This window comes from Crocuta crocuta, unplaced genomic scaffold, assembly GCF_008692635.1.
Source record: "Crocuta crocuta isolate KB4526 unplaced genomic scaffold, BGI_CrCroc_1.0 scaffold30, whole genome shotgun sequence".
NCBI classification, from domain to species: domain Eukaryota; kingdom Metazoa; phylum Chordata; class Mammalia; order Carnivora; family Hyaenidae; genus Crocuta; species Crocuta crocuta.
The window spans coordinates 9695497-9712727 of NW_027528345.1; the positions used below are offsets into that span (position 1 = coordinate 9695497).

Consider the following 17231-nt stretch of genomic DNA (forward strand, 5'->3'; position numbering starts at 1 on the left):
CCCCAACACTTATATCACAGGTTTTGTGTTGAGATGAAATATTTAACAGAAAATTACTCCCAGCCTCTCTCTCAAAGTATTCTAAATTTTACTACATTCGCTAAGGCTTCAACATCTCTAATTGCTTTACAAATAAAGTAGGAGAGAAGATGGGAATGATGTTTAAAATGGCTTGAATAAATGTAATTTTTTAATATAAAAAAAGGCTAAATAGTAGAACCATCCAAAACGATTTTTCAGGTTCAAGTAATTCATTTTAAGACCTTTTTTGTACCCCTCCCCCAAAGAGCTAAACAAAAAGGAAAGATGGAAGAAAACCATACTAAATATGGAAGCACACAAGTAGTTATAACAGGATACTGAAGATCTAATGAACATACCATAGTTAAATAGTCTCCTAGAAATATTCCTTTACCAGAAGTCTATGTAATATATTTTATTTAGTGTATTGCTCCTTTAAATGAATTGTCTTTCCTGAGTAGATTTGAGTTCAGGAGCTGGTACTGCTACCTGTGCATGCAGTTAATATTCTGCATTCTTCTTTTTTTTTTTTTTTCTGGAAAGAAAAGAAAAACTAAGATACCAAATTAAAAAGGAGACCTCTATACAATGTAAAAAAGTCTATTTTGTAATTTTGCCTCCATCCACAGACAACCATGTCAGCTCAATAACTGCATTTTTCTTTCTTGGTAGTTCTTGCGTGAATTCTCCTCAGAGACTGGGCTTCTAACTGTGGAAATTGTAGCCAGCCTTACACCGTTGCTATTCAGCTAGACTCTGATGGTTGCTCAGTTGGCTCTTGAGACAAAAAAGCTTTGCTTTCACCCCTAGGAAATAGATTGCAGTAACATTCTTTTGCTATTTAGAAAGATTCTATTATCAACAAGGATGGGCTATGCAGAATGAGACCTTGGACTGATTACCACCTGACATTGCTAATGACATAAAGACGTTTGTTATGGCTACCAAAGGTGAAAATTTATATTTTGACAGGTAATTTTTATGTTCAGTTTTCAGCAACAGATTTTCGGGGTCTGCAGCACCATTTACAGTGCTCTGCAGAGCCCATTCATTCCTGCTGGGCTACCAAGCCCAGCAGGCGTGGGAGGGAGGGACTTGAGACAGCTGCTGCAGGTTGTGATGTGACAATGGCTGCCATGGATTTTTCTAGCTTGCTATCCACGGCTCTGCTTAACTTGTTCAGATTTGCTGCAGTCATCTCCCTAGAAAAAATAAAACCCAACACAAAGTATTTTATCTATTTTTTTTGCATATTTCATAGGAAAAACAACCTTCAGCATCATCTTATCTCCATCCCTTTACCAAATAAAGGTTTATTTCAATAAAAAGACAAAAGAATTAAGGACGAGTTGAATGCTTCTTTCTTAACCCAGAAGTACATTTAATAAAAACAGGAATTAAATGGCAGTGGGCAGTCTCAGGATTTATAAGTAGCTCATTGAAAGTACTTCTTATAAAATTTTAATAAATACATGAAACACCGCTGGACCATGGTAAAGTGTGCAAAGCTTTCCTTACGGAATGAGAATTTTATTTTCTTTACAATATAAAAGAAAGATGTCATTTCCCCAAGAGTCTCAGTTCTTTATGCAGTTTACGGAAGATTAAATAAAAGAGAGGTGTGTTCATGCAATTGATTCTTTGTAATTCTATCTCAGAGCTAGTCTGTTCCTTATGCAAATGAGGATTTTTTTTCTCCCTGTGGGTATAAGTAACAATAAGATCTAGGTCAGAAATAGATTATTTGAGCACTGATAACCTTAAATATATTAAGTGGGAGAGCAGGGGAAATAACTAATCTGTTCTTTTTTAGCTCATTATCTGACTTAATGGCATGCAAAATGTTAGAAATTTTTTTACTAGTTCATTTCTTATTTTTGTCTGCCAGTTTCTTTAACTTACATAAACATACATGCATAAGCATTCTGCTAAGGGGTTCGTTCTTGTCCACGGTAAGATTAGCATAAAACATCTTTTCTTTTATATTTGTAGAATTTAAATTATTTGTGTATCTACATCTCTTCTCCATTAAAATGTGAATCTTAGTCCCTGGCAAAGTGCCAAGCATACACTAGACATTATACACGTTTGTTGAATTAAATGAACGGTTTCTCTCTGTGGATATTTTCATTAACTATCATAATGCTTAGTAATTTAAAGGTATTTAATAAGTATTTTGCCTTTTTAAAATGTTTATTTATTTATTTTGAGAGAGAGAAAGCAAGAGAACACAAATGAGGAAGGGGCAGAGAGAGAGAGGGAGAGGGAGAATCTCAAACAGACTCCATGCTCTAAGTGCAAAGCCCAACATGGGGCTTGATCTCACGAACTGTGAGCTTATAACCTGAGCTGAACTCAAGAGTTGTACACTTAACTGACCGAGCCACCCAGGCACCCCAAAACTCTACATTTTCTGGGTTTCCCTCTTACATTTTGTTTGTTTGTTTGTTCTCTCTCTCTGCTGGTTTCTCCTCTCCCAGTCTTTAAATGTTCAAGTTTCTCAAGGTTCAGTCCTAGACTCTTTCCTCATTTTATTTAAAAAATTTTAAAAGTTTATTTATTTATTTCGAGAGAGACAGAGAGAGTGAGTGGGGAAGGGTCAGAGAGAGAGAGAAAATCCCAAACAGGCTCCACACTGACAGTGTGGAAGTGGGGCTCGAACTCACGAACTGTGAGATCATGACATAAGTCAAAACCAAGAGTCAGTTACTTAACTAACTGAGACATCCAGGCGCCCCTTTCCTCATTTTATTCTATATGACCTTAGTCACTTCTAATAGACGGTAAGTGCATTCATTCCCAAGGCTGCAAATCCTTTGTATATGCCCATCATTTCTTAATAATTCTTCTTAGTTCCCGATTGTGTAGTAAACTTATAGTCTCTGGCTGGGTTTCTCACAGGTATCCCCAGTTGAACTAGTTATCTTCTCATAAATATGCACCTCTACAAGTTTCTCTTGCTCAGTAAGTGGAGCAGTATATATCTGGTTTCTCAAATCAGAAACAAGAATTACTCTTGCTGTCTCCCTCTCCTTTTCTGACCAGCATAGAATCAGTCACTGAGTCCTGTCAAGTCTACTTCTAAATCTCTCTCAGATCTTATTCTTTTCTTCCATCTCTACTGCCTTCATTCTAGTAAGTACATCATCTTTTGCCTGGACAATTGCAGTGGCCTCCTGAATTTTCTATACACATACTCCTAATGCCACCCAGTTCAGTCTTCACACAACAGCCAGAGTGATTTTATTATGATATATGTCACAGATCATGTAACATAATACAGATCATGTCACTTCATTGCTTAAAGCAGATCAATGGCTGCCTGGTAAGTTTTAAGATGAAACTCCCATATCCTTAATATGGCTGCTTTAATACTTCAAAATCTGTAAAAGGACATATTGATTTAAAATTATGTCAAAATTCAGCTAATTTCCTGAGAGATAGGGAGGAGGGAGGCAAAAGAGCTATAAAAGCTAGATATTTACTTTATAATTATTTGCTATGCTATAGAATTATGTTTTATTCATTTTTGTGCTTATCCCATTTTTATAATAAAAGGTTTAATGATATAAACCATGAGTTCATAAAGATATCCCACAAAGGAAAAATAAAAATAGAAATAAGTTAATTAAAAATAATCATCTGATACCATTGCACCCCTGGAAGTAACTAGGGCAGCAAATCCATACTCTACATTTTGGCAATCAAATAAATAAAGATTTGAGCATTTGTCCTGCATTTCCTGTATAAACTATTATTTCAAGGTAACCAAATGACCCAAGTTAATTAGGGAAAATCATTGTTTTATAGGGTTTTATAGAGTAAAGTCAACTAGTGAATATGTAAGTAATAGAATTAGAAAAATTGCCCTTACATCCCCTAATGAAGTAATTTATTCAAGCAGATACCATCAGTGGATAAAAACTCTGATAAAATGTTGATGGGGAATTTTTTTAATGTCTATTTTTGAGAGAGAGAGAGAGAGAGAGAGAGAGGACACAGCAGGGGAGGGCCAGAGAAAGAGGGAGACATAGAATGTGAAGCAGGCTCCAGTCTCTGAGCTCTCAGCACAGAGACCCATGTGGGGCTCAAACTCATGAGCCTTAAGATCATGACCTGAGCCAAAGTCAGATGCTTAACTGACTGAGCTACCCAGGCACCCCTGATGGGGATTTTTTAAATGAAAGGATTCAGCTATTATCAAGTGAACTCACTGATCAATGTTAGCATCACTAAAAGTGGGACAACCAGACCTTGTGAACCTGTGATGTGATGTGATAGGAAGCACACAGCGTCACCTATGAAAGTGCATCAGAAACAGCTGTGCTAAATCTAACCAAACTTTTAGAGCTAACTTCCATTTATAGGAACAAGTCAGATGACATCACAGGGAAGCGAACAGACAAATGCAAAGTGTGGGACATTCTATAGGACAAATTATCTTGTTTCTGCACCAGATGAGTGGTGGCATGGGGTAAAGAAGGTGAGAAAGGGGGACTGCTGTAGGTTAGAAGAGATATTGGAGACTAACTACCAAGATAACAATGGATATTGTTTGGATCCTGATTCCAACAAACCAAATGTAAAACATTTTAGAGATAACCAGCAAATTTGAATATGGACTGATCATTAGATAATACCAACAAATTATTATTAATTTTATTAAATGTATTGATGGCAGGGCGCTTGGGTGCCTCCGTTGGTTAAATGTCCAACTGGCTAAGGTCAAGATCTCATGGTTCGTGAATCCCAGCCCTATATCAGGCTCTGTGCTGAGAGCTCAGAACCTGGAGCCTGCTTCAGATTCTGTGTCTCCCTCTCTCTCTGCCCCTCTGTCTCATTCTCTCTCTCTCTCTCTCTCTCAAAAATAAATGAACATTAAAAAATAAAAACTAAATGTGTTGATGGCGATGTGGCTATGTAAGAAAATATCCATAATTTTTAGAGATGCATACAGAAGTATGGTGTATTAAACTAGATAAGGTCTGAGATATGCTTTAAAATATTTCAGGAAAGAAACAAGGGAAAAAATGATAGATAAAAATTGTGGCAAAAGTCTTGAAAATTGTTAAACTTTAATTATATGTATATGGAGTTCATTAAACTGTTTTCTCTATTTTTGGGTATGTTTGAAACTTAATAAATTAAGAATTTCTTAATAAAATAAGTACCAAGAAGAGAAAATAGTGGATGATGAAGACAAATTTTACTTCACAATTTATTGTGTTCTATCTTGAATAGAAAGTTATAGAAGTTTCAGAAGAAGGGAAAAATCCTTATATTAAGACCTATGGTTTATTATGGAAGCCTTCACTAGGAATGGTGGCTGGTAACCAAATGGGACAGGAGTAGAGTGAGTTTTTTAAACAGTGAACATAATATTAGCAAAGACATAGTATGATGCTGACCTGGTTCCTGTACAAGGGAGGGCAAAAACGTTGTCTTGATTTGGGCAGAGAAATTGTGGGTGATGTGTTCTATGTGGGGAGTGGAGTAGTTAAGCATTTTGAGCTCTAGACTGAAGAAAGAGTTTGGACTTGAGTCCATAAGTAATGGGAAGCTGTTATATTCTTATAGAAAAGAGTAAACAGCATTTAAATAAAATTAATATTAATATTAATGTGTTAACTTTTATAAAATTAATTTGGTAGGTAAGTGGAGTAGGGAAAGAGACTGGAGATAATGGCACCAATAAGGAGGTTATTGCAATAATACAAGCAGAAGTTCTCAGACCTTCATAATTACAGTGGGGATGAATAATAGAAAGGGATAATAGAAGAGACCATCCAGAGGAAAAAAGTCCCAGTAGTGACTGGTTGGCCATGAGGCAAAAAGGAGAGAGTAAAAATTAACCCTTAAAGTTTTGAACTTGGCGAACTAAGAGAATGAAATGGTAGTGGTGCTTTCTGCAAAAATAGGTAAGTTGATGGGAGTGCTTGGCAGGCTCAATCAATGGAACATGCAGCTGTTGGTCTCAGGGTAGTGAGTTCAAGCCCCATGTTGGGTAAAAAACAGAAAAAGAAAAAGAAAATAGGGAAGTTGGGAAGGGACACGAGTCTGAGCAGGAAGTGTATGTTTGTGTTGTGTGTGTGGTGGTGGTGGGGGGTGGTTGTTGAGGGTAGAGCCAATCAGTTGTGTGGTCTTGCAGTTGAATGTTACATAGTTTGAGGTGATAGATGGATTGAGGACCAAAGTCTTGGAGGCCACTGATAATCTAAGAAAGGTCAAGACTTAGAAGGGTGGAGATGCATATTTGAAACTTGATGACAACAGCATTACATGCTGGTGGTATGGTATGAGGATAGAATTCTCCAAGTATAACCCAGAATTTCAAGTTATGCTACTGACTGAGAAACACAGTTCATGTGCATGCCATTATGTTCACCAAGTGAAAAGCCTTTCCTTTTTCTTCTTTATTTTGAAAACTTTTTTTTTTTAAATGTTTTATTTATTTCTAGGAGAGGGAGAGACAGCGTGAACAGGGGAGGGTCAGAGAGAGAGGGAGTCACAGACCGAAACAGGCTCCAGGCTCTGAGCTGGCAGTCAGCACAGAACCCGACGCGGGGCTCAAACCCACGAACCGCGAGATCATGACCTAAGCGAAAGTCGGACGCTTACCCGACTAAGCCACCCAGGCACCCCTATTTTGAAAACTTTTTATTGAAGGTTATACATACATAAATTCTCAGCAATCATAAATGTACATTTTGATGAATTTTTGCTAACTTAACATTATTGCTAGTGTAACCAACATGCAGATTAAGAAACTGAACATTATCGCTCTCTGAGAAGCCTCCCCCTTGTACCTCTACCCAGTCATTATCTGCCCTCAAAGGTTATACCACTGACATCTAGCACAGTAGAATTGTTTTGCCTGTTTTTCTTTTATAAAAAATTTTAATGTTTATTTTTATTTTTGAGAGAGAGAGAGAGAGAGAGAGCAGGGGAAGGGCAGAGAGAGAGGGAGACACAGAATCTGAAGCAGGCTCCAGGCTCTGAGCTGTCAGCAGAGTCTGACATGGGGCTCAAACTCATGAACTGAAATCATGACCTGAGTCAAAGTCAGCTGCTCAACTGACTGAGCCACCCAGATGCCCCTGCCTGTTCTTGAACTTTATGAAAATGGAATAGATTCTTTTTTTAAAATGTTTATTTTTGAGAGAGAGACAGAGCTTAAGCAGGGGAGGGCCAGAGAGAGAGGGAGACACAGAATCCAAAGCAGGCTCCAGGCTCTGAGCTGTCAGCACAGAGCCCCATGCAGGGCTCGAACTCACAGAACCGTGGGATCATGACCTGAGCCAAAGTCAATTGCTTAACTGACTGAGCCACCCAGGTGTCCTGGAATAGATTCTTTTTATATATGGCTTATTTCAGTTCATACTATGTTTGTGGTGCTTGCTTTGGCAGGACACACACTAAAACTGGAATGATCCAGAGAAGATTAGCATGGCCCTTGCACAAGGATGACACACAAATACTACGTTTGTGAAACTTACTCATACCATTGAATGTAATTGTAAATTGTTCTTTTGTTGTATAGTATCCTATGTATGAATATACCATAATTTATTTATCCATTTCCTAATTTTAATGGATATTTGCATTATTTCCAGTTTTTGGCTAATACAAATGGCACTACTATAAGCATTCCTATACATGTGTTTGGGTGAATATATTTACAGATGTATGCTATATATATATTTCCGCTGCTATGTACCTAGGAGTGGAATTGTGGGATAATAGGGCATATGTATGTTCAGCTTTAATGGAAAAACAGCAAAATTTCCCAGAGTAGTTGTAGCAATGTACACTCCCATTAGTAGTGTAGGAGAGTTCTGTTTTTCATTCCCCTTCATTGTAGCCATCCAGGAGAGTTTATAGTAATAATATCTATCACATTGTGGCTTTAATTTGCTAACTAATGAACTTGATACTTTTTTCATGTGTTTTTTGTCCATTTAAGTATTCTCTTCGGTAAAATGCCTGTTCAAGGCTCTTTCATATTTTCTCATGAATTTCCTGTCTTTATCTTAGTGTTTGGTTGGAGTACATTATATGCTATGAATAAGAGTCCTTTGTTGGATTTGAAGATTACAAAAAAAAATTTCCCACTCTGCAGCTTGCCTTTTTACTCTCCTAATGATGTAATGATGTCATTTGATAAACAGAAGTTCTTAATTTTAATGTAGTTCAGTTTATCATTTTTTCTTCATTGTTAACATTTTAAGAAAAATGTTTATTTAGTTTTGAGAGAGAGAAAGAGTGTATGTGGGAGGAACAGAGAGAGATGGGGACAGAAGATCTGAGGTGGGTTCTGTGCTGTCAGCAGAGAACCTGATGTGGGGCTCCAACCCATGAACCATGAGAACATGACCTGAGTTGAAGTCGGAAGTTCAACTGACTGGGTCACCCAAGCACCCCATTGGTAACATTTTTCAAAAGATTTTAGTTTTAAGTAATCTCTACATCCAGCGTGGGGCTTGAATCTACAACCCTGATATCCAGAGATACATGCTTTACTACTGAGCTGGTCAGGTGCTCTTATTGTTAGTACTTTTTGAGTTACATTTAAGAAATCTTTGCCAGGGCACCTAGGTGGCTCAGTCGCTTGGGCCTCCGACTCTTGATTTCGGCTCAGATCATGATCTCATGGTTTGTGAATTTGAGCCCCAGACCCGCTCTACGCTGGCAGCAGGAAGCCTGTTTGGGATTCTCTGTCTCCCTCCCTCTCTCTGCTCCTTCACTCCCCCCCCCACCAAGAAGTTCCACAATACATATGAGAACTGATATTTTTGTGAGTGTTTGATGTGATGGAGAGGTCAGATTTGTTCTTTCCCCATATGGATATCCATTTGGCTCAGCACTATTTATTTATGAGACCATCCTTCCCCACTGGACTCCAGTGACAGTTTTGTCGTGAATCAAGGTACCGTATGTATATTTGGGCACCCTCTTCTTAGTAGCTCATGCATATTTCAACTTCATTATTTTCTAAGTTATCATCTTTTTTTAACCCAAGTAATTAACTCATATAGGATGATCAGCCCTATATTTTTCAAACACTTATTCTTTTGTTTCTTCTTGTTGGAAATGCATATTGATTGCCTACTAAGTTGCATATATTGGGCCAGGCATAGTGTAGGATAAATAAATGTTTATTTGGGTAAGAGTTAATTGGATATAATGCATTCTGATACATCCCAGGAAAGAGGCATGACATGATCCTGTGTAAGGAGATATATATTACCTATAACCTCTACGTCTTTGGGGGCATGGTGTGGTATAGAGAATGCAGGAAGACTTCCTGGAAGAGGCAATTCTTGGGATTGTCTTGAAAAAAAATAGAAGTAGCAGATACAAATAGAGAAGAGAGTGCACATGCAAATACACAGACAATCAGGTTAGTTTCAGAAACTGGAAGTGGTTTGTTACGGTTTATTACATAAAGTGTAAGGAAAAAGGGATTGGAAGGCTGGAGGATTAAGCAAAGAATTGATTATAAAAGGACCTTATTCCAAACTCAATGAGAGCCATTAAAGGAAAGAGGTTTAATAAACTTTGCATTTCAGAAAGACCCTTCTGACTGTTGTGTACAGAAAGAATGGATAGAACAGAGTAGGGGATAGGGGAACATAATGCAAGAAGACTGGCTAGAAGAGTACCGATTGGTGTATGGTAAGACTGACTTAAGGAAGTGGAAAGAAGTAGACATATTTGGGAAATATATAGAAGATTGAGTGTAGAAGAGCTGGCGATGTCTAGGAATGAGGAGCTGTGAGCAGTGAAGGATGTTGCAATTGGCTTGAGTCAGGCAGATCTGGGTTCAATTCTCCTTTCTGTCACAAGGTAGATCAGGTTAGAAAGACTGTTCTGGTTTTGAAGAGCAGATTGCAAGAGTCTGAGGCTGAAGGCAAGGAGACTAGTTAAGAGGCTATTACGGTCATCTAAGCTTTATGATAGGGGCCTGATTAAGGCTAAAGCTCTGGGGACAGAAGGAAAGAGATGGACTGAACAGAGAGAAATGGCTTGAGGAATAATTAGGAGGTTGATTTACCAGATTTGAGAATAGACTTAATACATTAAAAACAGTAAAGGACTTCAAGAGAAAGAAGTGTCAGAAAAAGAAAGAAAAGGGACTGGCAAACAGAGGAAGAAAAGCAGAAGACATTAATGTTACAGAAACAAAGGAAGGGCAGTATCAAGTAGAGTGCTGAATATATCAAATACCACAGAGGGGCACTTAATAACGATGGGAATGTACATTGGATTTAGCAACAAGGAAATAAGTAACGGTAAGGATTAAGACTTTAAACATTTTTCCTGGACCAGAGAAGTTCAAGGTCTAATGATTGAAACTGTTATTACAATACATTGTATCTAGTGCTGTGTGAGAGAGAACAGTGCAGGAGCTGCGGACACAAAGAACTGTCACATTTCCCAACTTCATCCCAGTATAGTGTTCACTGTCTCACACCATACTACAGCCTCTATGTCCTTTATGAAATGATCATGCTGTCCGATTCACATTGCTTTCTTTCCTCATGCAAGTTTGAGTTTAAAAGGGTAAATTCAAGCAAATAGGTTTCTCCTAAATTCTCTAACAAAAACACATCTCAAGATCTAAATTTATTTTTATTATTTTAAGATTTTATTTATTTTATTTTTGTATTATTTTTAAAATTTATTTTGTTTTTTAATTTTTACTTTAAGTATGCTCCATGCCCAACTTGGGGCTTGAACTCACAACCCTTAGATCAAGAGTCCCATGCTCTATTGACAGAACCAGCCAGGCACCCCTTTAAGATTTTATTTTTAAGTAATCTCTACACCCAACGTGGGGCTCGAACTTACAAACCCAAGATCAAGAGTTGCATGCTCTACTGACTGAGCCAGCCTGGCACTGCTCAAACTCTAAATTTAAATGAGGCGATGGACATGATTATGCTGACATGGTGAATTTATATTTATTTACTTTAGGGTTCAGTACTGATCAATGTGTTGAGTGATTTGACTCTCACTATGTATGGGTTTTAAAGACTACCTGCTACAATGAGAAAGAATGAAATCTGGCCATGTGTAGCAACATGGATGGAACTTGAGGGTGTTATGCTGAGCGAAATAAGTCAGGCGGAGAAGGACAAATGCCATATGTTTGCACGTATAGGAGGATTAGGAGGAACTTAAAGGAGGACCGTGGAGGAGAAGAAGGGAAAAAATACTTGGGGAGAGGGAGGGAGGCAAACCGTGAAAGACTGTTGAATGCTGAGAACAAACTGAGGGCTGATGGGGGTGGGGAGGAGGGGAAGGGGGGTAATGGGCATGGAGGAGGGCACTAGTGGGGATGAGTACTGGGTGTTATATGGAAACCAACTTGACAATAAACTATTAAAAAATTAAAAAAAAAAAAGACTACCTGCTACATTCACCTTGGCTAAATTCCATCGTTAACATTTTAGGTAAGAATATGACCCACACCTGAATTCAGAATTTTATTTAAAGCTTAACATTATCTTTTTCAAGCTCTGGTCAACACAATACAATATTACTAAATAATAGGTTTTTCTGGATAACAGTTGGAAGAATTATCAGTAGTGATTCTGGTAACTGAGTTTCATCTATTTTGGGAAGGACTTTTGTTGTATAGTAGAGAGAAATATTAATGAATTTCGATTCCAGAAGTAAGACTTGAGAAATAATGCAAAGGCCTCTACTCTGTAATATTAAAAAAATTTCTTGTATTATAATACAGTGCTTTGAGGTCACTCATTGACATTCAGGTTCTTAGTGAACCACTCTTTTGAACAATATATTTATGTCCTGACATACACATTTTAATTTGTAATTTGGTCTGACTCTAAGCCTCCTATTGAAATCTAATCTTTGGGAAAAGGGGACAAAACTTGAGGAGGCTCAAAGGCATCCTGAGAAGAGAAAGAAAAGAAGAAAGTGGAGAGGCAGTAGATAATCTCTGTTTTCCACAAAACACAATTTATAATTTGGTTGCATTTCATTAACCCAAATTACACATACTCACAAGAATGCACACTGAGGGCTTCACTTCCATCCTCCCCCTCCTTCCCCTTAAAGCATATGGAAATTAGGTGGCAGCCTGGGAAGGTTGCCATGGTGCCCAGGCTACAGCGATTTGCTAAGTAATCAAAGACACTCCAGAGTCCCTTCCCCCAACCACCACTTCTTTCTTTCAAATCCTTGTCTTAACTAATTTCATGTTATAGATAAATCAGGGTGATGTTGGTTTACTAGTGAACAACAGAATAGATGTCTTGATGTTGTAAGAAGTAAAATACTGAGGAATTATAACTGGCCCATTTTTATGTAGCACTAGCCACACAAAAAGTCAGAATTCACTTTTAAAATGTCTTATACAACATTTTCCCGTATTCAGGACTTAATATTTCTTATTTGGCTTTATCCTTTTGGATGACCTGTGGGTATCTCAAGTTCAACATATCTAAATGGAATTAGTTACTCTTCTCCATTACCCTCTTGAGTGTTCTATAATCTTAATTATTCTATATCCTTAATATTAGCACATTGACATCTTTCTAGTACCAAACTAGATTAAAATAATAATAACCTTATATAATATTTACTATATGCCAGGCACTATTCTTAGCACTTTATGTATATCAACTCTTTCAAGTTAATCCCAACTGATCACTAAATTCTGTCCATTATATTTCAATTTGTCTTAATAGATATTTGCAAAATGAAAAAATTACTATTTTTCTAAAGCTTGACCAATTTTTAAACGTTTATTTACTTTTGAGAGAGAGACAGAGAGACAGAGAGACAGAGAGACAGAGCATGAGCAGGGGAGGGGCAGAGAGAGAAGGAGACATAGAATGTGAAGCAGGCGGGGCGCCTGGGTGGCTTAGTCGGTTAAGCGTCCGACTTTCGCTTAGGTGATCTCGCGGTTCGTGGGTTCGAGCCCCGCGTCTGGCTCTGTGCTGACTGCCAGCTCAGAGCCTGGAGCCTGTTTCAGAGTCTGTGGCTCCTTCTCTCTCTGCCCCTCTCCTGCTCACACTGTCTCTCTCTCTCTCTCTCTCTCCTAGAAATAAATAAAACATTATAAAAAAATTAAAAAAAAAAAAAACAACAGAAAAGAATGTGAAGCAGGCTCCAGGCTCTGAGCTGTCAGCAAGAGCCCAACACAGGGCTTGAACTCACAAACTGTGAGATCATGACCTAAGCCGAAGTTGGATGCTTAACTGACTGAGCCACCCAAGTGCCCCTAAAGCTTGACCAATTTTATTAGCCAGAGGGGCTAGTTCAAGGGCAAGATGTGGCAGAATATTTAGCACTTGGTCTTTGAAGCTTCTTCTTTAAGCATTAAACATAAATCCAAGAGTCAAAATAGTAGAGGATAACCCTTTGTAACATATTAGAATCATCCTCTTTTCTAGTATTTCCTAAATGTGCTAAAGTAACTAAGGTGCTAGTTAAAACAGAGAATCTGACTTAGTAGATCTAATTCAGTAAATAGTATTCTCTTAGACTTAATATTTACCATTTTGAAACTAAAGAGTTGTAATGGTTTGGGGTGGTATGATTCAGTTATTTCTGAATTCTGATAACCACTGAATAAGTTTGCAGAGAATTACTGTCCAGACTGTTGTAATCTTAAAAGACACAACTCTCAAATGACACCCAGCCTAGAGAGGTGTTTTGGGAAACATTTCTCAGTCTTCATTTAGATTTACAAATCAATTATGCATGTGCTAAGAAGAGGAAAGGCTGTGTTTTTCTTCATCTCTGCAGCCTAAGAGATCATTTAGGAAACAATTCTTCATTCTGCTGAAACATTGATTATGCATGTGTAGAAAAGAAAGGATTAGAAAACGCTGTGGTTTTATTTTCTTTGTCTTCTTATAAGAAAAGCTATCTGTTTTTCTAGTATACTGATTATAAGACTTATAGAGGTTTCCTCAAGATAGTATGGTCTGAAATAAGTTCCCTTCATGGTACACTTCTATGGTAAACATGGTATATTTTAATAAGCTCACTATTATTTTTTTAATGATTTCAGTATTTTTAGATATGTGAGGGAGACTTCGCTCTCACCCCTCATGTTACTAAGCAACATGTCATATAGTTGCTAGGAAACAGACTAGCAAGCTTGGGGCACTTCAGTTCCCTTATCACCTTGCATAACACATGACTATACCCTAGAGAGTTTTACAGCCTTAAGAGAAAAGAGGAAAAAGTATAATGACATATAGAAAGGATAGAAAAAGTGACGGGTGGAGGAATGGAATAAAGAAAAGAGCAAGGTATTTGAGAAGAGTGTGTGAGGTTGGCAGAGGAAGGGCTATTATGCAATTTCCTTGAATGAGTCATGGAAAAACCTTAAATTTCCAGGGCTCTATTTCATATTCTGTATGTTTCTAACTTTTCTAAAAACAAGTTAGAGACTGTACTTGGGCAAGAAGATCTTTCAGAGAGTATTTCTGAGTATTAACAGAAGGGTAGAAACTAATTGTAACTTTGTACAGAAGATTGCCAATTCCAAACACATTAAACAAGTCACACCTTATTTAAAATTCCAAATCAGATATACAATATTATTTCATTCCATTTATCTCTCAAAATAGTAAAAATGGACGGTACTATAGAGAGGTTAGATAGAATATTAGTGCTCTTGAACAAATTTAGAAGCAAGATTGTCATACAGGCTCCTGGGCAATATGTTTCTGTGCAAAATTTTAAAAATCTAATATAAAATGGGGAAAGAAGAAGCTGTTGTGCTCTACCTGGAAGACTCTGTTGTGTCTGAAATAGGAAACCAGGCCCCAGGCTTCATTGTGTACATGTGAAAGGTTGAGTCTTTGTGTCTCTGTGGCATTTACTGTTGCTGGCAACCAGGAAGCTCCGTAGCAATTGTTGCTAGGTCCTCAGTGCCTCTGTTTGCCTGAAACCTTAATCAGTGCCAGAAACACCAGAGATAAAAATCATTGCACAAAATCCAGTGCCCGTTATCCCCAATGGTCCTGCTGCAAACAGTCTGTCTTGTGTTCAGTGAAAATCAGTGTAAAATGGAGACTTGACACAAAGAGTTCCATCCTCAGCGTCCTCTCCATGAATGCCTGTCCTTCAGCGCAGGGCGTTGAGAGGACACTGGAGAATGGCTTAATTAAAATAAAGCTTATATCTGGTGTCACCAGCTTTAACTAAATGCATAATAAAGAGCCTGAGAGAAGAACACAGACAAGAAAGATTTCATCAGATTTAGATGACTTCCGGTTCTGAGGTTGCGTTCACGTTTGTTGACAGCTTGAGATCACCTTGGTGACAACAGAAGTCCTGGTACAAATGATGGTACCATTTCAAATAGGAATCCAGAGATTCTGATAAGATCCCCAGAAATAACCTGCATCGTCTCTTGAAATGAAATACTGGTTTTTAGGTAAGCTTCAGAGACTAGTACAACCCATTTACTCAAGCCATCCTGTACAAATATGGACCTCAGATTTTGCTTCCTGTGTATCTCCCACCCAGATGTAGACAGTTATAGCTCTGAACTTACCTGGAAACAATTGCAAATCTGGGCTGAGATTTAGTAAACATTGATGCTGAGATGACACAAATATCACAAATATCTACTTCCATCAGGCATCTAGCCTCCAAAAGTGAGTCTGAAGAGATATTTATTGTTGTGATTATTACCAATTTTTGAGCACCTTATCAAGGCTAAATACTATACTGTCTAGTTTAATCCTCAAAATAATTCATAGGGGTAGGTACAATTATAATCACTTTTTTCCCCTCTGTTGTGAAAATTGAGGTTCAGAGAAATAATATGCCCAAGGTTTCTCACAGCTGATACATGACAAAATGAAAATTCAAACCTCGACCTGTCTATCTCCGACATTTGACTTTGAGCCACTACCTTATGTATTCTGTTTAATACAGAATGCTTTTTATATGGGAATAAATTGTGTAGTACATCACACCTGTGCCAAGGTGAAAACTATAGATTCTGGGGTCTCACTGTTCCCTGATGGCGTAGTTGAGACTCAGAATGTCTGCCCCCTCTGGGTTGACTTTGCCATAAAGGCCCTGCCAGGATAATCCTCCAGAACCCCGTGATGCCTCATCCTCACATTTCCCCAAATCCAGGTTATTCAAAATATAATAACACTCCCTGAGGTCTTTAGGTGAGTGGTTCAGATTGGGCTCTGCAATCCCAGCCCAGTCAGACTGGTAGCCCTTTTTCAATGTAAGGCAAAGACTTGCCCATAAAGCCTTTCTACATTCATCTGATCTCTCCTTCTCTTTTGCTTATCTAATAAGAACAGGAGATCATTTTTAGGGACTATGTGATCTGAATTCTAATTTAGAAAAGAATGCCTTTTCAAAAGAACAGTCTGGGGCGCCTGGCTGGCTCAGTGGGTTAAGCAGCCAACTCTTGATTTTGGTCCAGGTCATGATCTCACAGTTTGTGAGTTTGAGCCCTGTGTCAGGCTCTGTGCTGACAACACGAAGCCTTCTTGGGATTCTCTCTCTCTCTCTCTCTCTGCCCCTTCCCTGCTTGCACACTCTCTTTCTCTCTCCCACAAAATAAACAAACTTCAAAAAAGAAGAGTCTGGAGAACTGTCACATTTTACATTACCCAGACCTTTGTTCAGGTCCTTGCAGTAACATTGCCTCAAAATCTTCATTTTAGAATAAAATCTTTCCTTTTCCTTTGCATACCCCAAAAGTCCACTGAATTGGTTTTTTCAGAACAAAGGAATATTTGATAATTAAAAATGTTTTCATTCTTACATACGCACTGGGCAGAAAACATGAAATGGTCACATGCAGATGGTGTGCTGGGGCCTGCTTCTTAGGGCTCATGCAAACAGGATGTAGGTACCTCTTTGGAACTCTGTATTCAGTGACATCACACTGGTAGCTTAAAATTGGTCATGATGGGAACATTTACACCATGGAAATTGGCCAGTGCTACAAATCTGGGCTTTTTTTGCCTCTTTATCTTAGAGCTAGTTGTTGAACCACCAGGAGAGGCGCTCTCAAAGAGCAATACATCAGCAGTGTAACTTCAGTGAAGCACAGCCCATCCTTGTGTCACTAGGCATCATGTTGCCGGATTCTCATACAGTATAAGTGAAGGAAGTCATCTGCTCAGTGATGTGTATTAATACAAGTTTTATTAAATGAGGGCCCTCAAACACAAGACTTGGTA

General features: G+C 38.1%; 1 long non-coding RNA gene and 1 other non-coding gene across 2 annotated transcripts; one reads left to right on the forward strand and one right to left on the reverse strand.

The window, feature by feature from the left end:
• Positions 1-1594: 1594 nt before the first annotated feature.
• LOC144222729 (uncharacterized) lies at positions 1595-16868 on the reverse strand. Its single transcript, XR_013332469.1, has 4 exons — positions 16811-16868; positions 15569-15677; positions 14796-14960; positions 1595-1720 (listed from the first exon to the last, which is right to left on the reverse strand). It is a non-coding gene; the product is annotated as an uncharacterized LOC144222729 (long non-coding RNA).
• LOC144222997 (U6 spliceosomal RNA) lies at positions 7413-7519 on the forward strand. The gene has a single exon (XR_013332512.1). It is a non-coding gene; the product is annotated as a U6 spliceosomal RNA (small nuclear RNA).
• Positions 16869-17231: the final 363 nt, after the last annotated feature.